Raw genomic sequence first — 25,557 nt, forward strand, 5'->3', positions numbered from 1 at the left:
GAGGTGAGCCCAATTAAAATGTAATTGTTTCATGCAATTCATTGTCTTACATTAGTGAATCTCTGAAATGGGATATTTGTAGTTAAAAACAAAAGTAGGGTTGATGTTGACAACAGCCACACTGGGAATCCACCTACATTAATATATATGTGCTGATCTTTAAAACTTGTTGTTTTAAATAAAAGAAATTAAGATATCTGTGTATGGAAAAAGCATCTGTTATATACCCCTCGTTTCTGACTTGTTAGGAGTTTGTTAATCATTAACATGTAAATAGAAAAAGCCAGTCAAAAGAGAAAAATATTTCATGTTAGGTAGATCTTTTACCACCATTTCTAGTGCTGGAAAGATAGAATGCATCGAGGTAGGGACCCTCCCTCAGCACAGTAATGTTTTATATGCTTTATAAAACAACTACCTGCTAACTAAATTCCATCTGTCCAAAAGTCTCCAGGAAGCACAGTATTGCCCTAGATTTTGGCAAACCGTTATACGAGGTTTAGCCCCATATTAGCATTTTAATTGCTGGCTGATTGCTTTTATGTTGCAAAACTCAGTTCACAACGGTATGTAAGTTGCAATTAGTTTTTACTGTGTGATTCATTAGTTCCTATAAAGCATGTTGTGCTGCAACATTTGGAAGGTAATACGCTGGAAACATTACAGCTCGCATTAAAAAGCGTTGAATGGCATTGAAAATGTACTAGTCCTGACAAACACAAAGACCACACGTGATGGCAGGACATATTCTCTCAGATGAGGTTTGGCTGACAGCTGCAGATAAAGTTGTTTCATATTGACAGGTTTTCCACATAAACAGAATCTCAAACACACAGTCTGTTCCATACAGGTTCACATCTGCGTGGGGTTTGGGGTTTTGTGGGGTTGGTGGAGTGGACACAGGTGTGGGAGTTTCCTTTATGAGGGTTTGACTGCAGAGCTCAGCCAGGTTTGTGATGTTCCTTCAGAGGATATCCGACGTCTTTTTCGTGCCTGGAGAATCACGTTTCTTTTGGAGATGCTGTCTTGTTCTCAGTGCTTGTGATGGTGAGGTGTGTGTGTAAGTAACATTAATCAATCCTGCCTTGAGGAAGGGGGATAAACTACTTGCATCTTTAAAGCTTTCCTACCCCTATTGTCCTGTATTCCTTAGGCAAAACAGCAGCAGCTTTGGCTGGATTAAAAACCAGCCAAGACTTATTGGCCCCATTCTGATAAGAACTGAGGTTCTTTTTGCTTTGCTCTGCCTCTTTTGGAAATTGTTGGCAGAAAATTTCAACAAATTGTGCATGAGGACATGATCGAGGAGTTTTCTACTGCTAAACCCGTGGCATGACAGACTTCTGAGTGTCCCTGTCAGTCACATGGGTATTTTGATCTTCCCTGACTGGGTGAAATGACCCTGGAAAGGTTGCTCTGCGTGTGGGTGCTGGCAGTCCCAATTGCCACTCCAAGCTGTGTACGGTGGTGCAGTGTCTGCTGTGCCATGCCATGCAGTGTACATCAGCACTTGCTGTTCATACCTCACTGGAGGGGTAAAGCTCAAAACTTAGCCTATGCTTTCATTAGAGTGTTTGAGTTTTTCGAGACTGATGAATAAAGAAAGGATGCAAAGAAGAACGGTTGAAAGTTTTCCCTACTGGGCAGTTTCCTGGGGGATTTTCTGTGTTTTCTTTCTTCTGTTTTCACAAAAACCCTGCAGATTTGAAGTCAAACTTTTGTTCATGTTGGTTGTCAGAAATCTTACACTGGAAGCAGTCATCCAGTGAAGGGAAATACTACTTATTCCTCCAGAAATATGCTTATGCCAACACAGACTGATACATTTATAATCTCACAACAAACGAGGTAAAATACAAACTTTCAGGACTTCAACACAGATTATATCAGGTCACTCAATTTTCTGACATAGACTTTACAGCTGTGGGGGTCAAAAGCACCTGCAGCTGGTCAGTCTGCCCCATTGATTTGGAATAAGTGTCAGCTGCCTCCTAACCCTTATTTTGACCTCTGTGGTTAAGTGTCTTGCTGCTTGCAGCAAGCTGTAATACAAAGTGTGGTCTGTGCCTGAATTTTAGATGCATACTCTTGTTAGGTAGTGACAACTCTGCTTTTGGAATAAAAGTGTCTTCATTTCTTTTAACTGAAGCTGTGCAGGCCAATCTACCTTGTGCGAAGAAAGAATGACTCCTGAAAGCGTGGACACAGCAGTCAGATATGCTGATGCAGCGGGTTGAGAGACAAGTGAGATGACTCCAAAGGTTCTGTGTTAGGTGAGGGAGTCAGAAACTCAGAATTTATGGCTGCTTTTGTGTTTCTGCTGCCTGGAAAATGAAAACCATACAAGCTGTGTTGACAGCAGCAGAGGTAACAATGAAGTGGGAAGGATGGCAATTTTTCACCTGATGCCTTTTCTTGTTTTCATAGTTTATGGCGCATGGAGTCTCTCCAGCCAGACCCTCCTCTGAGGTGTTGTTTGGTGGTTGCTGTCAATCTGCTGCACCAGCTGTGCTCATGAAGCATTTCTGTTTGAACTCTTGTGGGGTGAGAACAGGTGGAGTTTCCTGAACGTGGGTTTGCCTTGCATGGTTTAGAGGACCAAGCCCAGCTTGAGTGGTGTAAACCAGTCCCACTCATCGCAGTGAAATACCAGTGACTCTTTCCAAAAACAATGATGCTGTAAAGCAAATAGGTAAGGAAAACAAAACCAAAAAACATTCTTGCTTTAGAGTCAATCCAGTGGTATGCTCCAAGGTGCCCAGGTAGTACCTGGTGATGGCAGCTCAGCTCATGGTAAGACAAAATGAAAGTTGTCAGTGACTCTTAACCCAGCAAACTAGCTGATCTCAGTGCCATGACAGATCAATTTGTGACTAATTTATTTATCCATATATTTCTCTGGCATGCTCTGTCTCCATTTTGAGAAGAGCAAGACATTTGTGTTTGCAGCATGTAGGAGTTGATGTGTCAGTGGCACCACTCAGGGTGTTAGTTAAACACAAAATAACTTCGTGTTTTACTCAATGTAATTCATCAGAAGCTGTGCAGATTAACTGGGTAGAGCTACATTGAACACAATGGCATCTGCAGATAAAAAATGACAAACGATATTACTCCTGCTCTGTGATTCATTGGGAAGAACTCAGAAGCAAAGCATTTTTTTTTTCAAACAAATTATTCAGTGAAGTCCTAACAGCAACTATAAAACAACAAAACCACCACCAAAGGTTTTAAATATTGTTGTACATAAAATCTAATTTATATGGTATTAAAGGTTTTTTTTTTTTTGGACTACAAGTCATCTTTGGAAAATACTATTGTCTAAATGGTTCATCAGACACATCTCAAACACTTTTATGATTATTAGTAAATGGAATTAGAGCACCTTGTAGTAGTTTTATTATATTTTGCACAACCATAATGGATTACAGGGAGGCTTACATCCTATAGCTCAGACTGAATAGCAGCTTCTAACTCAACATGTGCTTTTCATAGGTTTTGTTTTTTTTTTTCAAATTATTATTTTTAAATTTTATTTTTATTTTTTATTTTGGATAGGGGAGAGTTGGAAGGGACAGGATGGGGATGATTCACTGCTCTTAAATGATTCATGCTTGATCTCAGTTGAAAGTAGGAGCAGTGGAACTTGGCTACCTAGGTTCACTAATAAATTCCATTAGGTGTGTAAATGCCTGGGCTTTACCACCTGTTTTTGTTCCTTGTTTTATCTGGTAATTAGAAGGGGATCTGCTGCACCCAACCAAGCCATCAACAAGTTATAAGATGGGGAGGCATTTGCCTTAAATAATATTGGGTATCTGCTGCGTAGGGTTCATGGGTGATCTTGCTCTGTAAGCTTCCATGATTCACGGTGGTGTTCAAGGAGTGATTTCAGCCCTGCTTCCTGCGGGGATGGCAGTGTGGTGCCAATTCCCTCTACTTAGGGAATTCTCTACCTCTCTATCTGCACCTAGGGCTAGTCAATGTAGACCATACTGGAGAGAAATAAATATGTTTAGGGCATGAGTTAGTTTAGATGTCTGCTTTGGGGCATATTAGACTACAGTGTGAGTGTCTTCATTAGGTGTATATAGACAGACAGGTAGCTTGGATAGACGTATCTGCCTTTGGTCCGGTGAAACCAATGTGTTTAATCTAAAGTAAATGTGTGGACTCTTCCAACAGCAACAACGAATGTCCTTTCTTGGACACCTTCAGGTGGGATGAATTGGTATCTGGTTCTCCACTGACTGCAGAGAAATCCTGGATGACTTGTTTAAGACAGGATAGCTAACCTATAGCCAGTTCAAGTCAAATGAGATGAATCCCAGCTGTACAGAGCTAAAGAAAGATCTGTGCTGCCTAAAATTTGAAGGTTTTCTTCAACAGCATATCACACAGTAGCAGCTATTTCATACTGAACTTGGCTTTTTTTTTTTGTCCTCAAATCGTCATAGCTACAGCATCGTGACTCAGTCACTTTAAAAACCGATCCCAACTTCTGATTTATGTAGATACTTTTGAAAATATAAGCAGTTACCCAAGTAGGATAGTATCTTCTCCTAGTCGGGGCTGGCCCAAGAGCATTGATAGGACAGGTTTTACAGCCCCCATGCTTTTCCCGATTCACAAGAGGAATTATGTGCATGCTTGCTGTGTGTTGAAGTTAAGCACATGCATAAGTGCTTTGCTGAACAGGGATTGATTAAAATACATGCTTTGGGGCCTTAGTTAATTATTTGTCATGGAATGCATAATTGCCTCTATACTGGAGATGACTAATAACTTTCTTCCGATAAGCCTGAACATACACAGTGGTCCTGACCTGTAATTTAGCATGATAACACCAGCTTCCTCAAAGCCCGTGGAAAAAGTGGAAAGACATTTGGATGTCTGGTTCCTTGCGAGCTTACAGAGTTTGTGACCACAGCCTCTGATCCGATAAAAAGCAGCTTCAGTGTATTTTTCCATTGAAATAGGTTCTTACTTGAGTGGATCCAAGGAGTCCCTGTACAGCTGGCAGATGCTGAGCTTCCCCAGGTAATAAAATAAAATCTCAGCCACTGGCCTGGCTCATGCTGACAAATTCACTGCATAGCTTGCACAGATTATAATGCCCTAAATAAATTTTAAATAGTTGTCTGGTACACGATGTGCAGGACACTCACTATTGCTTGGATATAGTAAAAGACATTAAACTACGTCTGAGCCCTCTGCTCTGTGTCTTCACACGCTGCTGTGCTAACAATATCTGTACAGCCTCACTAAATGGGCATATTTAGTAAACGTGTTTCTTTGGGACCAGTTTTCTGTCTTTTCCCTCTCTTGTAATATAGAGTAGAAAAAGACAAGCTCCTGTGCTATTGGAGTACAAACGTGCGCTGTGTCTACATTGAATGCAAGCCAAAAGAGGCAGGAGAGAGACCTTTGAGGAAGGTGGGGGCTGCATGGGTCAGCTCTCCAAATACAAGACCTGGATGCAACTGCTGATTTGTCATTCCTAGCCATGGACGGGGCTTACAACTTCTGTCCCCTGCTGCTGTCTGCCTTCTCTCAGTTGTTCTGTAGTGCAGAACAACTCAGAACTTTTTTTTTTTTCGTATTTTCTCTACACACAAGTGTGCTCCTTGCTGAAGAAAGCCCAAACAAAGATTTGTAAGACATGCTGGGAAGAAGTGTACTTTTCTCTGCAACTGGAAAGGCATTAATGAGTGTGTTTGAGTTTTCCTATGTGGTTCTGGAGCTCAGCTTGTGCTGTATGGTGTAGTATAGGTAAGGAAGCCTGTGCAACATTCACACTCCTGTGGCAAGTCCTGCAGGACGGTGGTTTTCAGCCAGGGAGGCCATGGTGGGTTCAAGATCTTCTATACTTCTAAGTCTGGTTTAAATTTACCAGCCAAGAAACTCTTGTGTAGGCTGCCATAAAGCCAAAGTCCTTGAATGTTCAAAAGTAGATCCCAAAGTTAGAAAGAAGGATGAAGAACTGTCCAGAGATATTTCTGTATGTGGACTCAGTTGTCCAGCACTAACTGATGTTAGAAAAGCAGCAGGAGGCCTTTGGGGGGGACAGGTAGCATGGCACAGCTCTGGTTTTGGCTTTGTGTGTTAACGGAGGAAGCTTGCTGTGTGAGACAAAACATTTGCCACATTCTCCTATGTTTCCAAGCATCTGAGATATTGAATTCATCATTCTCTTTTGTTTTTCTTTATTGTGGCTTCTTTTTAGATGAAATTAATTACTTTCTGTTAGTTTCTTTAGCACTATTCTTGCAGGGGATTTGTACGTTGGTAGGATCAGATTGCATAAAAGGAGGCTAAATAGCTTTTCTTTTGTTTATGAACCTACAGGTGACTTAAATATTTTAATATCATTAAATAGCTGCTGCTCTTCATGAAAGTAGTAAATATTGTGCAAAACTGAAATAAATGTTATATCAGGAAACTCTAGGGATCAGTAAGAAAAAACGGTCTTTAAAACAGCAGCAGAACAGTAATTTTATGTTTTTACTTAATTCTATTTCCCAAGAAATTATCCAGCTTTATAGTGTAAAAAGTAATCCTGCTGAAAGGGGAGATATATTTTACCAAATGTTATATAAACTTATTAAGTCAGGACTTACTGTCTCTTGAACAAGGTAGAACAGATGTTAGAAAAGTATAAAAGAAAACAAAGCATCCTTGACAGTCCCCTGAAGTTAAGCAAATGGGAAACAATTGCTAAATGGAAGATTGAAAAGGGCAATCCATTTACTAACAGGGTTTCTACAGGGTGTGTGTGAGAGAGAGAGATGGGAAGGGTGAAAGCTACAAGCCAAAGAGCTGTAGTTGCCTTAACGAAAGGCATTTGTTAAGTAAGACAAACAGTGAAACAGGCGCAGATGCAGGCTCTGAACTCATCTAGCCCTAGCTTGTCAGAGCTGTTGTCTTCACCTCTGACTTTAGGCAGCACACAGCCATTTCAGGTAGGGTTTCTTTGCATGAAACTGTGGAATCACCTTGTGATCCCTTTATAGTTGGTAGAAGTTCGGTTCTCAGTAGTAGAGAGTGGATCACCACCATGAAGTAAGTATCTTCATCAAGCTAGAGCAATTGTGCTCCCAAGGTGCTGCCATGGGAAGGAAAGATATTTTGGGCTGATGGCTCAGCTGCAGCAAGTTCCAGCTGGGCCAGCAGCTGCGGCATGGCAGAAAGCTTTAGGGCCATGGAGTTCACCATGTGCCACCTCCTATTCTTTGCTGCTGAGCCTGTGTCCAAGCACAAATATTCTGCTCAAGAGAGCGGAGACTGCATGAAGGGGTGTGGGCAGGACACAGGAACGTCCCCCTGCCCTCCGTACCCCTCCAAGGCCACCCAGACCCTTTGTTCGAAGAAGCTTTGCATCCATTGGTAGGGCTGCGCAAGATGAATGCCAAGCGTCTAAATTTAATAAGGGTGTACTGCAAGCAAAGTAGGAGGAATATTAATTTAATGATGGTTAAGGAGCTAATAGAGAATCCAAAAGCTGCTGGGAATAGGCAGTGATGAGAATTAGAGAGTTGTGAATTATTCACTTTCTGCTGTCAGATAACAGGAGAGGCGTAGTGCAACTGATCCTCTCCATTGCTTGTTCCCTGCTGTGTGCAACTTACAACCACATTAGGTTACAGAATCCGCCATAAAAATTAAATTACATTACTAAGAATATTTCAAAGGCAAAGACAAAACACTGAAGGATGCTTCCACCTCTGGGGATGGTGGTGCCTTGCCAAGGGTGAGAATTCACTGAGCAATTCAGATTTGGACTGCAGGGGTTTCTGCTGCAGGTTGGTGTCAAATCTCATCGTTCCTTCTGTCCCTGTGTCTCCTTTGCAGGGGTGTCCTTTCTGATTCTCTTCTGCAAAGACAAAGTGTAATTGAGAGCAACTCCATCAGAGATGTCCATGTGAGATGCTCCCAGCTCCTTGCCAAGCTTCTGGCTGTGTCTCCATTCATCTCCCATTGAAATTGTCCCTGCATCCCTCCTTCAGTACCTGGATGCTGCTCCCTCCTTGCCAGCCAGATGGGATGCTTTTGGCCAGCTTTGCCCTAAGGTGGGATGTAAGTACTGTCAAACAGACTCAACCCCTCTCTTAGCTGCGTGCATCTAGAGGGAGAGCACTGGGGCTCCTCTCCCCCTGGCATCCCGGTTACCTGTTGTGTTTATCAGAGGGAGAGTTGAAGTGACGAATAACACAAGACCCTTTTATTTTCAGCTGAATGGCTGCTGCCCAGCCTGGCTCTGAATTGCCCAGACGGTGCAAACCGCAGCCAGCTTAGCGAGGCCCCATTTTTAGCTCGCGTGACTCTGACTCTCCGTCGCCTTCTGTGCAGTATCTTCTCCTTCATGCCGCTGTTACCAAACAATGGAATTGGGGGGTTGCAATTGCAGCAGATCCCAGGCTGATAACGGCCAGTTGACAAACGGTGCTAGGTAATACAAAGCTTGTTTATGTTCCGCTTTGCACGGCTCCGCTATCAGCTACCAGTAGGTTCTGGTTTCGGTGTTATCAGGCTGCTACAGAGACCTTAGGACGAGGTACAATGTAAATTAAACACAGAGATATACCCAATAATTCATTGCCTTTCCCACTTCTAATTTGGTGATGGGAGAATATCGCTCCCTAATACAACATTTGGTTCCTGGCCAAATACTAAATTTAGGTGTTCATTGTCCCTTGTTTACCATTCGCACGCAGAGATAAATATTGCTTGTGTTGAGTCACTGTTATTACCTTGGAAATAGTTAAGCTGCCCTAAAAACTCACTCCTTAATTGAAACGGGCAAAAGGTGTGTCAGCTACAGGGGGCAGAACATCCAGCAGAGGTGATGCTATGTCCTTTCCTTGTGCATGGCGTGATTAATTCTTGCTGTTTACTGCTCGGAGGGAGCCATTGCACATCGCTTCGAGGTAACTACAGGGCATGGCTTCTTTTCTAAGATGGGAGACTATGACACTGCATTTGTTATCACGTTCTTTGCTAGCACAGTTTGTTTTTCCTGACAGGCACAAATCCCAGCGTAGTTTATCTCGCAAGGATATTGATAACAGGGGAGCAGTATCTCCAGAATAGGAACTTTTTGTGGGAAGATTAACAAAAGAGCTTCTCCTCACTGCTGTTTAATTCCCTTGCTGACTCGAATAAGCAAATAGCAGGGGTGGGCCACATCTTGTGCACGTGAGCTTGTCATCTGCAAAGCTGGGGGGAAGTGTGGGGGCAATGAGAGCCTTTGGCTAGGAGTGTAACATAACCAGTGTGCACAGGTTTTATAGAAAAGATGGGAGCTTTGTATGGCATACCAGCTGTCCTGTAGCTATGGCTGTGCCATAATTCATCTGAAGGGAGGACAGTCACCTACTCATGGGCTTTGGTGAATTCTCTCCCGTTTCCCGTGTGCGCGTTTTTTTTTTTTTTTCTCCTTGTCTTTTGCACAATTATGATCCTTGTCCTGTGCTTTTGCAGAGCATCCCACATGGATATTTCCCGGCCCTGGGTGCTCCTGCAGGTGGATGAGCAATGTGTGGTTCTCCCTGGTGCCGTTCAGTGTGTCGGAACCATACGCTGGTGCAAATGCCCAGCTCAGGCTGTGGCTGTACCCCTGATGTTTCTCTTCACAGCTGTTCATGGGCAGAAAAAAATGCCATGAAGATGATACAGCATGAAGGTGTGGGTTCGATTTTGCACTGGTTGGTGTTACTAAGGGCTGTTCAGAAACTGGAAATTGAATTTTGTTTGCAAAGCATGTCTGCCTCTCTTGCTTGTTCAGCTGTCAGGCACAGGGAAGACATAGCCCACATGCTTGCTTCCAAGCTCCTGTGTGGGAGCACGGTGGCATCTTTTCTGCCAACATTCAACATGAGTGAGTTAAATTTGACAATAATTGGCTGTCTCTCCATCAGGAAAAACAGCTCGGAGGAGCTGATGCTGAACCCCTCTACCGCTACGTACCACAAAGGATTTTCCTTCAGACCAGTTTAGTCCGGTGATCTGGAGTGTGCAATCACAACTTCCCTTTGGCTTGGGTTCCTGCACATGCATTTGGGACTAAGATTTGGAGTGCATTTAGTGCGCATGTCGAGAAGAGCTTCTGCTGTGGTTTCCTCCAAAGGAAATTTATTTTGCCTGCACCAACACTGCACTGCAGACCAAACCCGTGCATAGGAAGTCAGGACCATTTGGGCATTTTCTTCCAAACCTCTTTGCTGCTTTGAAACAATAACTGCCCTGATGCAGACACAACCAGTATGAACTAGATGTGATTGGAAGTTTTTTCCTACGTGACTTGTCCATACTAACTTGAACAAATCTGACTGCTCTCACCCTTTCCTTGTTGTGGCTTGTTGTGGGAATGGGACTGAGGGTGAGTTGTAAACCCTTTCTCTAACGCTGAGCTGAGTGGGCTGTGGACTGTGGCTGAGGCACAGTGAAGCTGCGTGGGATTCTTTGGCTGCGACCCATGACGGGATAGACAGCCTGGCTTCGGGTCTGCCCAAATATCTGGACAGAAGCAACAGTACTAAAACGCCCACTAGAAACCACTAATTGCACTAGAAGCTGTATTTTGGGGCAGATTTTGCCCTCTGTCCCTTCCACCCCCCCCCTCCCCCCCTTTTAATTCAAGTTGGTTTGAGCTTTTCATTTAAAGTTAGAAATCATGCTAAGAGAACACTTTGAGCACGATTTTCCAGTGTAAGGCTGTTATTAAACATCCTTGATCAGCCCTCTTGATTGTTGAATTTGTAAGGTTTTGTTTTGGCATGGTAATACAGGCTTTAAAAAGGAAACTTCTTATGAAAAGACTCAGTGGTTGGTTATATAAAAAAAAGACAAACAGATGTGGGTAGCAATAAAATCACACCATGATGTCTTTTAATTCCATATTAATATATAATTGAGTAATAAAGTAGTAGTCTAATGTTTTGCATGCTGCAGCTTTACATACCCATAATTTAGTCTGTAAAGTTACCTGGCTTCCTTAATCTCATCACGGTATAAAATTGGAATTTCATTATTTGAGTGAAATTCTATTTCTGCTACGCTTTGTCTGAGTCTGCCAGGCAGTACTGAAAACCTTCAGGACAGTTTCCTAGGAGCTAAAACTGCCATTTATTTTTCAGCATTAAAACCCATATAAGATGAAATGACATCTTCCAGCAATGTGGGTGATAATATACAAAAGCTGAGCTTTATAAAAATTATAGAAAAAAAGGGAAATGGCTTAGTTTTAATCGAGTCAAATAATCACTAAGGCTATAAAACCACTATCCAGAGATGATATTGAGATGTTGATGTCACAGATATTCTGATTTTTAGGAATCTGTAATCTTAAAAGAAAAAAAAAGAACACAAAACAAAATACAAAACAAAATATATAAAGACCTGGAAGCTCTAAGAGAATTACTTAACCAACCCATTCCAAATGCAACTGAAACACCTTTCATGACAGCGATCTTTTGGTGAAGCTTCTCTGCCCATGGATTTACTTCCCTCTGGCTCACCCTTATTTCTAAATATTTCTTATAGAGAAATCTGTCTGGATTTAACGGTACACAAAATAAATTATATAATTGTGCTTATTCCTGTAAGTCATGACCATTGCCACGGGACAGAAACAATACATGTGTGATTTGTTTGACAGTGGTGTTGGCACAGCAAATGCTGCTGCTTCAAGTGCTCTGCACATAAATTGCTTTTGGCTTTGGCAAGAAAATGAAATGAAATCCACAAAATAGAGTACATCAAATAATTTAGGGGCTCTTTCATTATCTGTAAGCTGGGCTTTTTACAGGTTCTTCAGCTGAATGCAGTGATTTCAAAATTGTGAAGATTTTGCCTGTTTTCAACTGTACATTAAGAAAAAAGTCATACAAATGTTACATGGATAGTTAATTTGTGAATCTGGCAAACGCCACATGTTGCATTTAAAAGCAGGAATAGGTTCAATTTTTAACAAGACTGGACATTATCTGAAAAACCCTGCTGAAAAATGAGGTTTATTTTTGAAAATGCATGTTCAGCAAAGCATCGTGTCCAAGGCAAAGCCTTTGGGAAGGGCCTTGGGCTCTTCATATGCTGCAGGAGGATGGAGTCTGGTCTGATTCGTGCTCTGAAATTCATGCCTGCAACCTTCTGGGACAAACTGGCTTTTTGCTACCAGATCACAGCCATTGGGAAGAGGTCAGAGCTGGGACAGAACCATGCAAAAATGAAGGTGGCGGCCTTATTTTGGACAATCTTCCAGAAAGCAGCATTTTGCTTGGTACTTTGCTTGTTTTTAATCTCATATGTATGTTTCTCCTGCCCTTAAATGTACTGTCACTCATTTGGAAGCCTTGAGTTTATTGGTTAAAATGATATATGTTAGCACTTTTCATATATTTTGTGTATTTTCAGTACATTCAGTACATCCATACCTGTTTCACTGTCAATTTTAATAGAAGTTCAGTCTTAGCAGAATCCATATTCAGCAAGCTGTCGAGTCTGTCCAAATCCATTTACAGAGAAAAATATTCTTTCTGTTGCTGTGTAAGATAGGAAAGGGTGTAATAAATTCCACATTTTAAAATAGTTGAGGAGAAGCTACATAGAAGATTCTGGAAGTCTGCATGCATTCATTGGACTGAATCACTGGATACACAATATGTTGAACAAAAAAAAGTTCAGATTCAGTCTCTTATGAAGACTTGACCCATCAGTACTTGGAAGTCTTAAAAGCCTTTTTTTTTTTTTTTTTTTCCTTCCCTTTGGGGAAAATGACTATTTCTAGGTAAGATGATCTTACTTGTTGTGAAGGTTAGGTATACAAGAGCCAATGTATATCACTGAGTGCAATTCTTTTCCATATTTTTTTTTTTTTTTCTGTGGAGACACTTTTATATAAGCTACACTTCTGACTAAAGACTTTCTTTTTGTTATAACTTGTTTTTCAGTGAATCCTTTGTGATAAACTTCAGTGCCTCCCAGAGCAGACTATTCTACTTCTAAGACAGCACCTTGAAATTTTTAATGTCATTTTAACACTTAATTAGTATTGAGTCACCATAAATGTCATTTCACTATCTTCCTCTTTGCCATTATGAAGAAAAGGTAACCCTCACATTGTCTCCAAAAAAATTGATAATTGTTGGAAAATGTTTAAGATCCTTTCAATAGGCATATAATTATCTGCATGGTTGTGCCTCAATATTTTGCTGTGCTGAAGGCTGACAAATGAATTTCCTATAATTTTGAAACTCCTTTGGCAGATGAAAAGTGACTAAAAACTCCCAGATCAAAGGACAACTTTCTGATCATGCTCTTTTCTGTTACACAGTATGAAAGTGAAGTACCTGGCTGGAAGCAAATATTTATTCTTGTTTTCCTTTGAATAGTAGACATTAAAATTAAAATTAGCGCTCCAAATGAGGTTGTGTTTTCAAAGTCCCAGCTTTTTACTTGATTGTATTCTTTTATTTTATTTTATTTATTTTTTTTAATCTGCAAGTATTCTAAATTCAGTTTCACTGCTGCCTGGCAGATAATCAGACAATGGATTATTTCCCTTTGAAGCACAAAGTAACAAACAGTTTTTGGAGATATTTTGGTATCATACTTTCAAGTATTAGAGAAAAAATAATAAGCTATTTTCAACCATTTCATGTATTGTTTCTGCATTTGGAAGAGAATGTGTGTATATATATATATATATAATGCATAAGGTATACAAAGGAAAAGCTGATATATTTTTGGCCATGCACAAAGCTACTGAGATGCATCATGTTATCTTGAAGTTTTATTTTCCATGATTGACCCTTAACTTTGCAGTTACTTTCAGGGTATCCATATGAGTGACTGTGGGTAATGCTACAGTGCACTTCTGCTCCTTTTGTAACCTTGTCACTTTCTTTCTCCTCTCCCTTGGCAAAGCTCTTCAGAAGTTTTGTTCTTAATAGCTATAGAAAACGATTATGATCTGCTCCGTTTGCATGTTGCCTTCTGATAGCCCACTACGAGCAACATAGAAACTGCCTGCATAAACTACAATGAGCCGTATGGCCATTATTGCTTTCTTCAGTGATCCATGGAAAATCGTGTCTCTACTCATTTAAGAAAATGCAAAGCTTTCCCTTCTTTCAGGGCCTATATCTTGCCTTGCTATTGGGATGCTAACATCACCGTCAATGTTGGTCATGAGCCTTCTAAGGCTGTAATGCATCTAACTGTAAATACATAAATAATCCACGGATTGGAATTTAGCTCAAGTTCACTTAGCCTGCTTGATCTCCTTCTGTGCTGGCTCATAGCTTCCCAGACACTGTGTCTGAGTATGATCAGTGCTTACCACAGGTGGTCAGTCCATGGCTGAAGTAATCTTTGGAAGGCAAAACTGCGTGAGCAGATGGCAGTCTTTACGTTGTGATCTTTATGCACTGACCTTTCTGGTCAGGCTGAGGAGATTCTAAGAAAAAATTTCACATTTTTTTTCAGCCCCCCCCTCCCTTTTTTTTTTTGCATGTCAGTAGTGGTGGTAGAAATTGTCAGTTTAAAGTTTTTAGTGAAGCTTCTGAGTCATTGTTCTTAAAGGAGTTTCATGATTGTACAGTTTTCTCTAAGATCAAGTGTATGATATGTGATATAAAGCAATAAAATGTTTTTGGGAAATACTTCAGCCTTCTCTAAAGTCCATCTTTTTATATATGCTAAATTTTCAAGATAAATGTCTTTTTCAAGATAGTCACCTAGACAAAAACTGTTTACTTTATTTTTACATCTGATTTTTAAAATTATTTACCAGGCAGGTATCAGTAAACATGTTGTGCTGACTAAAATGTAATTAGTAATTTTAGTTTACATACATGTGTTATCTCAAGAGGCAGGCTCTGAAGAAAGAACCAGAATTCTCCTTACAGGGCATATTTGCTAATGTCAAAATCATAGAATCAGAGTCATAGTGTGGTTTGGGTTGGAAGAGACCGTAAAGGTCATTTGATTCCAACTCCCCTGCCATGGGCAGGGACCCCTCCCAGCAGCCCAGGCTGCCCCCAGCCCCATCCAGCCTGGCCTTGGGCACTGCCAGGGATGGGGCAGCCACAGCTCCTCTGGGCAGCCTGGGCCAGGGCCTCACCGCCCTCTGAGTGAAGAATTTCTTCCTCATATCTAATGTAAATCTACCCTCTTTTGGTTTAAATCCATTTTCCCTTATCCTACCACCACACCCCCTGACCAAGAGTCCCTCCCCAGCTCTCCTGCAGCCCCCTCTAGGCCCTGGCAGGCCGCTGTGAGGTCTCCCCGGAGCCTTCTCCTCTCCAGGCTGAACAACCCCAACTCCCTCAGCATGTTTTCATAGGAGAGGTGTTCCAGTCCTCCAATCATCGTCGTGGTCCTTCTCTGTCCATATATTTCTCGTGGTAGGGACCTGCATAAGAAAGACCAACTACCAACTTCCAGATTAGCGTCAGCACTGGATGATAACTAATGGGATACTTTTCTGAGCTTCCCAGGTCATTTCCATCTGCAGATGCCATCAGAGCTTTGTTAAAGAGGTAATACCACAGATTTAAAATCCTAAGAATGGTTGAAGTGCTTTGCTGATGAAAACAATACTGAATGTAATCAAAGGACTTGGGCATTAGGATTCTAATAAGACGGAAACTTCAAGGAAATCACTGAGATGGGCTGCAAGTTTATCAACCACATATAGATGGAGTATATCTTCTCTCAGAAATAAAATACGTTCTTGAAAAGACAAAGCACTAATGAAGTGTTGGGTAAATGTAATACATTAGGTGATGATGGACAAGTGGAAAATAATTCAGCCAAGATTATAGGTGAAAAGATTGTTATTGTTGTCCATATAAACACTATAGAAGGTCCCTGTCCCAGTAGTTATTATAACTCTCCATAAAATCAAGAACAAAAATGAGGGTAATATACTGTTAAAATTAATAATATATAAGCAGCAATAGAAAATGTTTCATTCATTAGCCATAAAATTTTGTTAATGGCTTCCTAACTCCAGATCTCATGGAAGGATGAGTTGAAGCTTTACAGGTAAGAGACAATAACAAACTACAAAAGTTGGTCTTTTTCCTCTGAAACCTGTGTCTGTCAATCATACCTTTTCTTCTTGCAAAATTATTATGTGAGACAAACAAAAGTAGTTCATAACCCAAAATAGAGGTACTAAGTTATTTTGGTGATGCCTTATGTAACTGCAGATGGAAAAAAATCTACTGAAAGCACATTTTGCTACGATTTGCTCTGGTCTTTAAGATGGTCATTTTAAATACAATGGTACCATCATTCTCTTAGATTAATAAACTAATTGCACTGCTCTACATGACTTGTCCTTCAGAAATTAGGATTTGTTTCCAAACTAGATCTACATTTGCCACTTCAAACCGGAGCAATGTAGGTAGAGTGGAGTGTTGGGCAAGTGTAGGTGTCTACTTTCCACTGAGTTGTGTAACTCTCTAGATTGACTTTTTTTGACTTGATCACCATTGGCTATAATGGGAACAGACTCATGTAAACACATTCATTTATGTGTCTACTTCTTTAGCGTAATTGCACATGCGGAGATAGTAAGGGCTTGGTTCAGCTTCCCACTCACAGACACCTACAATTGTTTAAGATGTCCTCAGGTATATAGCTGAACTATCAGTACATTACATGATATATGTAGAGGGGGTATTTAATTCTCATTCATTAACCTGTTAGCTTAGATCTATTAGCCTAACTTCAGTCCCTGGAAAAGTTACGGAGAAGATTATCCTGGGTGCTACTGAAAGGCACTCAAAGAACAAAGCTATTATCAGTCATAGTCAACATGGGTTCTTCAAGGGAAAGTACTGCCTTAGCAATTTGATCTCCTTCTGTGATAAGGTCACCTGCTTGTTGGATGAAGTGTAGGTGGTGAATGTAATCTATCTGGATTTCAGGAAGGCCTTTGATACTGTCTCTCACAGCATCCTTTTGGAGAAATTGTCCAGCTGTGAGATAATCAGGTTCATGCTACTCTGGGTTATGAACTGACTCAACAGTAGAGCTTGAAGCATTGTAGTAAATGGAGCTACATCTGGCTGGTGGGCAGTCACCAGCGGTGTTCCCTAGGGCTCAATTCTAGGGCCAGTCCTGTTCAACATTTCTGTCAATGATCTTGATGCAGGACTGTAGTGCATCCTCAGAAAGTTTGCTGATGTCACTAAACTGCAAGGTTCTCGTGACTCCCTGGAGAGGTGAGAGGCCTTGCAGAGGGATTTAGATGGGAGCACTGGGTGATTAGGAGCGGCAGGAAGTTCAACAAAGAAAAATGCTGGGTGCTGCACCTGGGATGGAGTAATGCCAGATGAGTGGCTGGAGAGGAGCTGAGCAGAAAGGGAGCTGGGGGTGCTGGTGACAGCAGGCTCGACATGAGCCAGCAGTGTGCCCTCACAGCCAACAGGACAAACTGCATTTTGGGGTGCATTAAACACAGCACAGCCAGCTGGTCAAAAGAGGTGATTCTCCTGCTCTACTTAGCATTAGTGTGGCCTCACCTTGAATATTGGGTGCAGTTCTGGTCTCCACAATATAAAAGGGATGTTAAGGTTCTTTAAAGGTTCCAGAGCTGTCTGGTGAAAGGGCTGGAAGGCATGTTCAATGGAGAGGGGCTTAGGGCGCTTGGGTTGTCCTGTCTAGAGAAGAGAAGGCTGAGAGGTGACCTCATTGCTCTCTGCAACTTCCTGAGCAGGGAAAATGGAGAGGAGGTGCCAGTGTCTTCTCCCTGCTAACTCATGACAGGACACACACAGGAAGTACATGCAGCTGCACCAGGAAAGGTTCAGACTGGACATTAGGAAAAAATTCTTTACCATGAGGGTGGTCCAACACTGGAAAAAGCTTCCTAGCAAGGTGGTTGATGCCCCATGCCTGTCAGTGGAATTTGGATAATGGCCTCACTAATATGCTTCAACTTTTGTTTAGTCCTGAAGGGGGCAGGCAGTTGGAATAGATGATCTTTAAAGGTTTCTTCCAACTGAACTATTCTATGTTTCTAACCTGCAAGCCAGAAAATAGCTATTAGTGCTGGGAAGAGTAAGCAAACGAAAATCAACATCACCACACCGTATCTGCAAAACAACAATATTAGAGAAATGTTTTTGTGTTTCTACATTACAGGCATAGAAATAGATTGCAAAAACAATCAATCAATCAAACAAACAAACAAAAAAATACCAACAAAACCAAAAACCTGCGTGCTCACATATATCCCCAAACAATCCCTTTCCCTGGTCATGGGTCTGTGTCACTAATAGAGCGAGTCTGGTTGAAACTATAGCTGGTGTTAACAACATTTGCCAAATGGGGTACTTCCAATCATTAGAGCTTTGTGAAGATGCGGCAAGTAATAGAATTAATGTAGTATACAGCACTTACAAGGAGATATCGATTTAGAAAGTTGTGGAACGAAATGGAAGATTCAACATAAACATTTATTTCAAGAACACAGCAGCAGGTTACAAAATCCAGTGTATAGTTCCATCGGCAAGTCAAGTCCTACCACATTCTAATTAGAAAAATGGGTGAAAAAATGCTACAAAGATGTTGTATGCAAGCTGTTTATAGTACTCGTGAGCTGCTCTGATTCCAGTTAACTTACAGCACTGAAAGGAAGAAGGCCTTTACTTGTCTGAGAAGCCATGCTCCAGTGGTTTTCTGCATGCACTGTTTGCATCAAGTAATGGGTACAAAACAGTCTTAATCAGAACTGAAGAATCAGGCAATCTTGGGCTCTCTGCATCGTGCTCAGTAATGGCGTGCTCTGAGAGTTTTAAGAGACTTGGACATGGTTTATTTGCATTAATGATTTAGCATTCTCCCTTGAAGCTGCTGCCTGGAAAACACGGATTTTCCTTCTTGACTTTTCATGGGACATTGTTATAGATTTTTCTGATAAGAGAAGGCAGGAGAGCCTAAAACTCTTGCAAAGCCAGTTATCAGCTAATGCCATTGCCAGCTCCTCTGTGCCAAAAAGAACGAGCGTGACACTAATCACACCGTTCTTGCTTGTGTGATGTGCAGACTATTAATGAGCAATCAGGAGATGCTCCTGACAGCAGGAACATGACGTTAGGCACAACAGCTATGCCATTGATGCCAGTGGAGTTTATATAGGTAGGTCAAGTACCTGGACACAAAGCTGCTTGGGAGACTATGAAATGCAGCTGTTTCCATTTTTGACAAATTGGTGAATGCAGGTGCATTAGCAAGGTATTCAAGCATGCAGTGATACACAAGTGTTACCAATCAAAAAGCTGATGTTGAAGAGCAAAGAGAGTATTAGATCATTTCAGTAAAGATAAGGAGGAGGAAGAGAATTACCATAGTGTTTGAAGTATATGTCAAGCGTCTTACAAGTGCCTTACCGTGTGTCTGATGTTCTTTTATCAGAAGGAAATATTGAGTTATTTATGTTTCTTTTAGAGAGGCATATATAATATATTTTTAGTTCCTTGCATGTATTAAAAATCTCTTTTTGACACATAAGTAGCAAGCTTTAATTGAAAACTAAACTTCTTACAAGAGATTATCACTCTTCAGAATCCTGTACTGCTACTGAGCTATCTTTCAGGGAAGGACATCATACTTAAACCAAGTCTGTGGCCCTAGACATCCCCAGAGAGCATTCTCAGTGATTGCCCTAACTATTAAAGTGTTAGTAACAACTGTCTCTTCTGAAGTTTGTTCACTGACTGCCAAATATATATATTTTTTATTTATATTATTTATATATTTATTTATTTTACTGAACGCAAGAGTATTTGCTGGGAGTAAATGTTGAGAAGTCATAAACAGGAAGATTAAAGATTAAAGGTTGGACCTGGTGCTTAGAGGCATGGTTTAATGGGTGACATTGGTAGTAGGGTGATGGTTGGACCAGATGATCTTGAAGGTCTTTTCCAACCTTAATGGTTCTATGATTCTATAAGCCCTTATTTTTTCATTTAGGTTGAAAATTAAGTGGAATGACAGAACAGAACCAAAAAGAACATTTCCCTCTTCCCATCGCCTTTTTTTTTGGAACATAGGGTGTGTAACCCCCTTTCTACACCATAACCTCTGACATAACTGTACTCATTCTTAGCTTGGGCAGAAAACACTGAGTTATTGTGATGCATGTGGGATATGTGGGCAGCTCTCCCTTGGATCTGATGAGAAACGACATTGCTGTAAGTAAGTGAATAACATCTTAATGAGTTTATTGGACATATGTCAATTGTTTAGTGGCCTCAGGTCTAACCTGACTTCTGTTTTCAAAGGGTCACTGGGACCATTAATGAAAGAGAGATTGTAAATGTGTTTGAAATACCATGAAGGCCTTTATCTGATTTTATTTATTTATTTATTTCTAGCAATGCTGGAGTTAAGGGCAACCTCCCAGACTTTGAAAGTCTATTTCTGTCTCACTAAAGTTAGTGGGTGTTTTGTTATCTATTCCCACAGAAGGAAGGTTGAATCCTACAGCATGTAGCTTTGGTTCTGTGATGCTTTATTTTCACAGTACTGGCAGAAGGACAACATGGATGAGAACTGAGTGGGTGGTTTGAACACACCAATTAAGACATTTTTTTTTGGTTTTAGGTCAAAAAATGACAGTGCCTCAGGTGCCTAATGAGAAATCTTTTTATGAAATCAAGGACTCAGGGCAGAGTTTAACAGGCCATCTTCATTGCGGAAAATACACTGCAACTTGTAAAGTGTATTCCTTGCATAAATCCCATGGAATTCAATATGTTTAAAGCATATAATTGAAGTTTCTGCAGAGTGGCAGCTCTTTGTGGCATTTTTCACCCTGCCCAATATATTTGGTAGCTACTAAAGGATCATTTTTTAGCATGTGAGGTTAGCAAGTACTTTCATCTCCTCGCGCTTATTCTGACAGCAGCTTTTTTCCCCAACACACTTTAGGTGTGTGTGGGGAGTGCCTCTTTAATTTGGCAGGAGTAAATAGCTGCAGCTCTAATTTAATCATTTTGGGATGAGTTGTTATTAGGGCTTTCTTCCAGTCTCCTTGGCATTCTTGTTTGATTTTCATAACATTGGGAGGACATTGGTCCTTTGCCTTTGGATGGAGCACAGAAAGTTTAACTCAGAAGTTAAGGGTATTTTTTTTTAACCTTAAATGATATTGTAGATAATTTCCATGGCACTGATAATAACAATGAAAGACCAGCCATATGCCATAGAATACTATGATGTAATAGATAAAGAATTAAATGCAAACAGCATTTTCTTTTATTTTGATTCAAGTTTAAATCAAATGTGAAATTCAGATCAATGGGATAATTTTTATATTAAATATCACATTATCCGCTTATGGAGCAATAAATACTGACATAGGTCTTTCTTGATGGTAACACTCTTTGGAATACAGTCTGACTGTGGAATACATTAACTTCTAGTTTACAATAGCATTTAATATGTTTTTTGTTTGTTTGTTTACACAATATTTTAAGATGTCTGGCTCCACCCTTACGGTAAAGAAAATGAGAGATGTAGATTACTACATGAGTTTTGTTATCACTCCTACTTCACTTACGTTTTTGTGCAAAATAATACTGAAATCAGTATGCAGCTAGACTTTCTAAATGAACAGCAGAACAAGAGGTAATTTAAGTGAGTCACAATGATGAAAAATAGACAGCATAATTGGAGTATAAAACATGATATATTTACACAGGAGAACAATGCCCCAACATCTGCATACCTCCACCACTCAGTTCTCCTTATGCACAGAAGAACAGGAGGTATTTCTTTTAAAGTGGAAATACTAAATGTGCAAGATTCAAGTATATATTAGATGTCTTGTCTACGCTGGGGTTGACTATGGCCTTAGGAGAAACTGAAGAACAGAGGGAGCTCCTTTAACACTGTCCAGTTTGCTGGGAGATCCCATAGGAAAGGGAACAGCCAGTGACACAGAGCTCTCAAGGAAAGAAAATTTCTAAGGAAAGAGATGACTTTGAGATGACTGTATTCATCTGAAAAACATGGAATAACAAAAGAAGTTGCCCTGCTGAGGACATCTGTGATTTCCAAAGTCTTGAATTGGAGTAATTATATAATTGAATTATAAGAAGGAAGCCGAGGAGAGACAAATGTAGTACAGGTGGGGTAACAGCTGTGAGCTGAGGGACAGGGTGGGTAGAACAGATCTTGAGGAGGGCTTCTGATAAGATAAAGAAAATTCAACATGCCAAATAGTAATAATGGGTTATCTTTTAACTTGTCTCTCTTCCAACCTTACTGAGTCCGATTCTTCAGTGGTGCTAATTATCACATTCCTTTTTCCTTGGAGGAGTGGCTTTTGGAATGTGTCGTATATTTTGCTTCTAAATTCCAGATGACAGCAATCTGTCTTGGGGAGAGCACGGCATGTATCATTAGCCTAATAGACATGAAGTGCTATGGGAGAAGGATTGGCCGTATGGAGGTAAAGCCTTACCTAGGACTCAGTGGAACCAGATACTCTCTACTCAGGAGAAATCTCTCCTGTGAGTTACTTCTGAGTTTTTTTAATGCATAGACTTGTTGGGCACATTTAATTAGTCAAGTATATTCTTTTGAGGCAAACTGTGTGTTGAAGTACGACTGAGAAAGCCATACTTGCTTGTGTCTAATCCTATCAAAAACATTCTGAATGCTACAGTTCTCTGCTGCCTGCAAACTTCAAAGTCAGAGAGGATGTGAAGAAGCATCTGAGCAGGACCTGGGTTCACAAAGAAAATAAATGTGACTGGCTCGTGCCATGATGTCCTATCCCTGAGGTTCCTCCTACAGTTCTTCTAGGGATGACTGCTGCACAAAAATGTCTTCAAGTTGCAGATGCTAAACTATGAAGGCAAGATTAGTGTCAGAGGGCAGAAGACTCATCATACCACGTGCCGTCTGGGAAGTCCATTCATCATCATCAGAAATTCAGCTACCTTGGAAGGAACTGAAGCTGAGGTTACAGAGCACCCATCTTTTGACACCTTGTAAGACATGAGGCAGCAGATGCATTGTCTTAAAATCATTTCCCTCTACACAGCTGAGTATAGTGGAAGAGCATGTTTTAGAGAGTATTCATGACTGCTACAATGTTTTCAATAGTCAAATGCAGTAAATAATAAACAGCAATGGTGTCCCAAATCCATTGCACCTGCTGCTGTTAAGTGGTGTGTGCCAGTGTTTCACTTTCTGTAAAATTTTACATTTTAGAATTTTGATCACATTTTCTCCTTCCTAACTGCCCAGTTTGGTTTGCTGTTGAACACCCCTCAAAAGAAGGTCTACAAAGATGGTGAAGGGTCTGGAGGGCAAGATGTGTGAGGAGCGGCTGAGGTCCCTGGGTTTGCTCAGCCCAGAGCAGAGCAGGCCGAGGGGAGGCCTCATGGCGGCCTGCAGCTCCCTCACGAGGGGAGCGGAGGGGCAGGCGCTGAGCTCTGCTCTCTGGGGACAGCGACAGGACCCGAGGGAACGGCATGGAGCTGGGACAGGGGAGGGTCAGGCTGGGGGTTAGGGAAAGGTTCTGCACCCAGAGGTGGTCGGGCACTGGGACAGGCTGCCCAGGGCAGTGGTCATGGCACCGAGCTGCAGGAGTTCAAGGAGCGTTTGGACAGCGCTCTCAGACACAGGGTCTGGTTTTGGGGTGGTCCTTTGGGGACCCAGGATTTGGACTTGGTGGTCCTTGTGGGTCCCTTCCAGCTCAGGATATTCTATGAAGAGGAAAGCAAGGCATTTTCAGGTGGGATTGGATTCTCAGCTTACTTTAGATTTGATTAGGGGTTTTTGGATGCAACAACAACAGAAACAAAGGTTGGGCAATTCAAACCTGATTTTGAGGACCGTGCTATTCTGGGGGTAATGCTAGTGATAACCCAGTTGTCATTTTGTGATTGAGTAGGATGAAATTGGTCTCTTATCAATCCAGTTAAGCCCCTTAGGTATGAAGAACATTGTATCATGACAGCTTGTTTATTCAACTAAAAAAAGCATATGGAAAATCTTGTTGTCATAGGCATGCACAAGACTGCTCCCTTGTATGTATGTATCCTCTGCTATTGTCTGTTTCATCAAATTAAGCAAACGACCATTGTCATGTTTCCTGCCCAGACTTTATCGATTCAGTTAATGTTCTCAGACCTTTGCTTCCATTGCATATTAAATGTGACTAGCCTGATCTTAAGATCTTGTCACATTTTGATTAACGATTGTATTAAACTCTGATCTTGTGATGCTGCAAGAAGGAGCAATAGTATGAATGAGTGGTTTTCCTTCAAAGTCGTGTGGTTTAGCCCCAGCAGGTGGCTGAGCACCACACAGCTCACTCTCCCCATGTGGGATGGGGGAGAGAATTAGAAAGGTAAAAGTGTGAGAACTCATGGGTTGAGATAAGGACTAGGTAAAGCAAAAGCCACATGCACAAGCAAAGTAAAACAAGGAATGAATTCGCTACTTCCCATCGGCAGGCAGGCGTTCTGCCACTTCCAGGAAAGCAGGGCTCAGCACGTGTAATGGTTTCTTGGGAACACAAACACCATCACTCCAAACATTACCCCCCTTCCTTCTTCTTCACCCCAGCTGTTATTGCATGACTCCACATGGTATGGGACATCCCTTTGGTCAGTCTGGGTCAGCTGTCCTGGCTGTGTCCCCTTCCAGCTCCTGGTGTACCCCCATTGTCCTCACTGACAGGGCAGCATAAGGAGCTGAAAAGTCCTTGGCTCTGTGTGAGCACTGCTCTGCAACAACTAATATATCACCACTGTTATCACCACTATTTAGATCAAAAAACCAAACCAAACCAAAACAAAACACAGCATCATACAGGCCTCTCTATGAAAAGAAAAACATGACTCAATCTCAGCCAAATTAAAGACACAAAGTATGCAGAGCATAACTTAAGAAGTCTTACATCCGACTCTGAAGCCTTAAAGGTTTAAAGGAATATGTGAACATCTTTTTTTTATGGTCAGTGGGAAAAATCCCAATTCCAGTTACACGTGTGGATTCAAAATAACTGCTTTTAAAACAATAAATCAACGGGTTTGCTTTGCTGAAGTGATGCCAAGTTTACCAGTGTGTGATGTAAAGAACAGCATCTCACCTAATCAAGCTGTCTAAGGGACAGAAGTAAACTGTCACTGGGACTTCTCTTGAATAAATGAAAGAAGAGTTTGACTGGAAAGCTAACTACACAGCAGGATGTGTAGTTGTAGAAGATGAGTTATTGCTATTCGGGAAGGAGGGGAGATAATAATAATAATTATTATTATTAAGAAAATAGATATGTTCCTGCTGAAGATTTCTATTCCATGGAAGCTATTATTTTCCACTGGAATTAGCATTTTTACTGACTTTGATCATTCCCTTAGCTGGCAGTTTATACTGCAGCTCTGTGTATTTGCTTTCGGTGTGACTTTTGGCGTATAATGCTGTGGTCCTCTTTCCTTACTGACTACTTGCAAATGTGTCAACAGTGACTTTAATTTACTCTGCTAAATCAATGGCTACCTTAATTCCCTTTGTACTCAAGTT

At 41.1% G+C, this 25,557-nt stretch overlaps 1 long non-coding RNA gene across 5 annotated transcripts; it reads left to right on the forward strand.

The window, feature by feature from the left end:
- The first annotated feature begins 2,007 nt into the window (after positions 1-2,007).
- Positions 2,008-13,637, forward strand: LOC308191195. Of its 5 annotated transcripts, none has more exons than XR_013947790.1 (5): positions 2,008-2,244; positions 2,428-2,692; positions 4,980-5,040; positions 7,852-8,076; positions 9,918-13,637. It is a non-coding gene; the product is annotated as an uncharacterized lncRNA (long non-coding RNA). The 5 variants fall into 5 exon arrangements; XR_013947791.1 differs by lacking the exon at positions 4,980-5,040 and adding an exon at positions 8,232-8,449; XR_013947789.1 differs by lacking the exon at positions 4,980-5,040 and having other exon boundaries at positions 2,008-2,273.
- The last annotated feature ends 11,920 nt before the right edge of the window (positions 13,638-25,557 follow it).

The sequence above is a fragment of the Anser brachyrhynchus genome (assembly GCF_964034855.1).
Source record: "Anser brachyrhynchus genome assembly, chromosome: 2".
NCBI classification, from domain to species: domain Eukaryota; kingdom Metazoa; phylum Chordata; class Aves; order Anseriformes; family Anatidae; genus Anser; species Anser brachyrhynchus.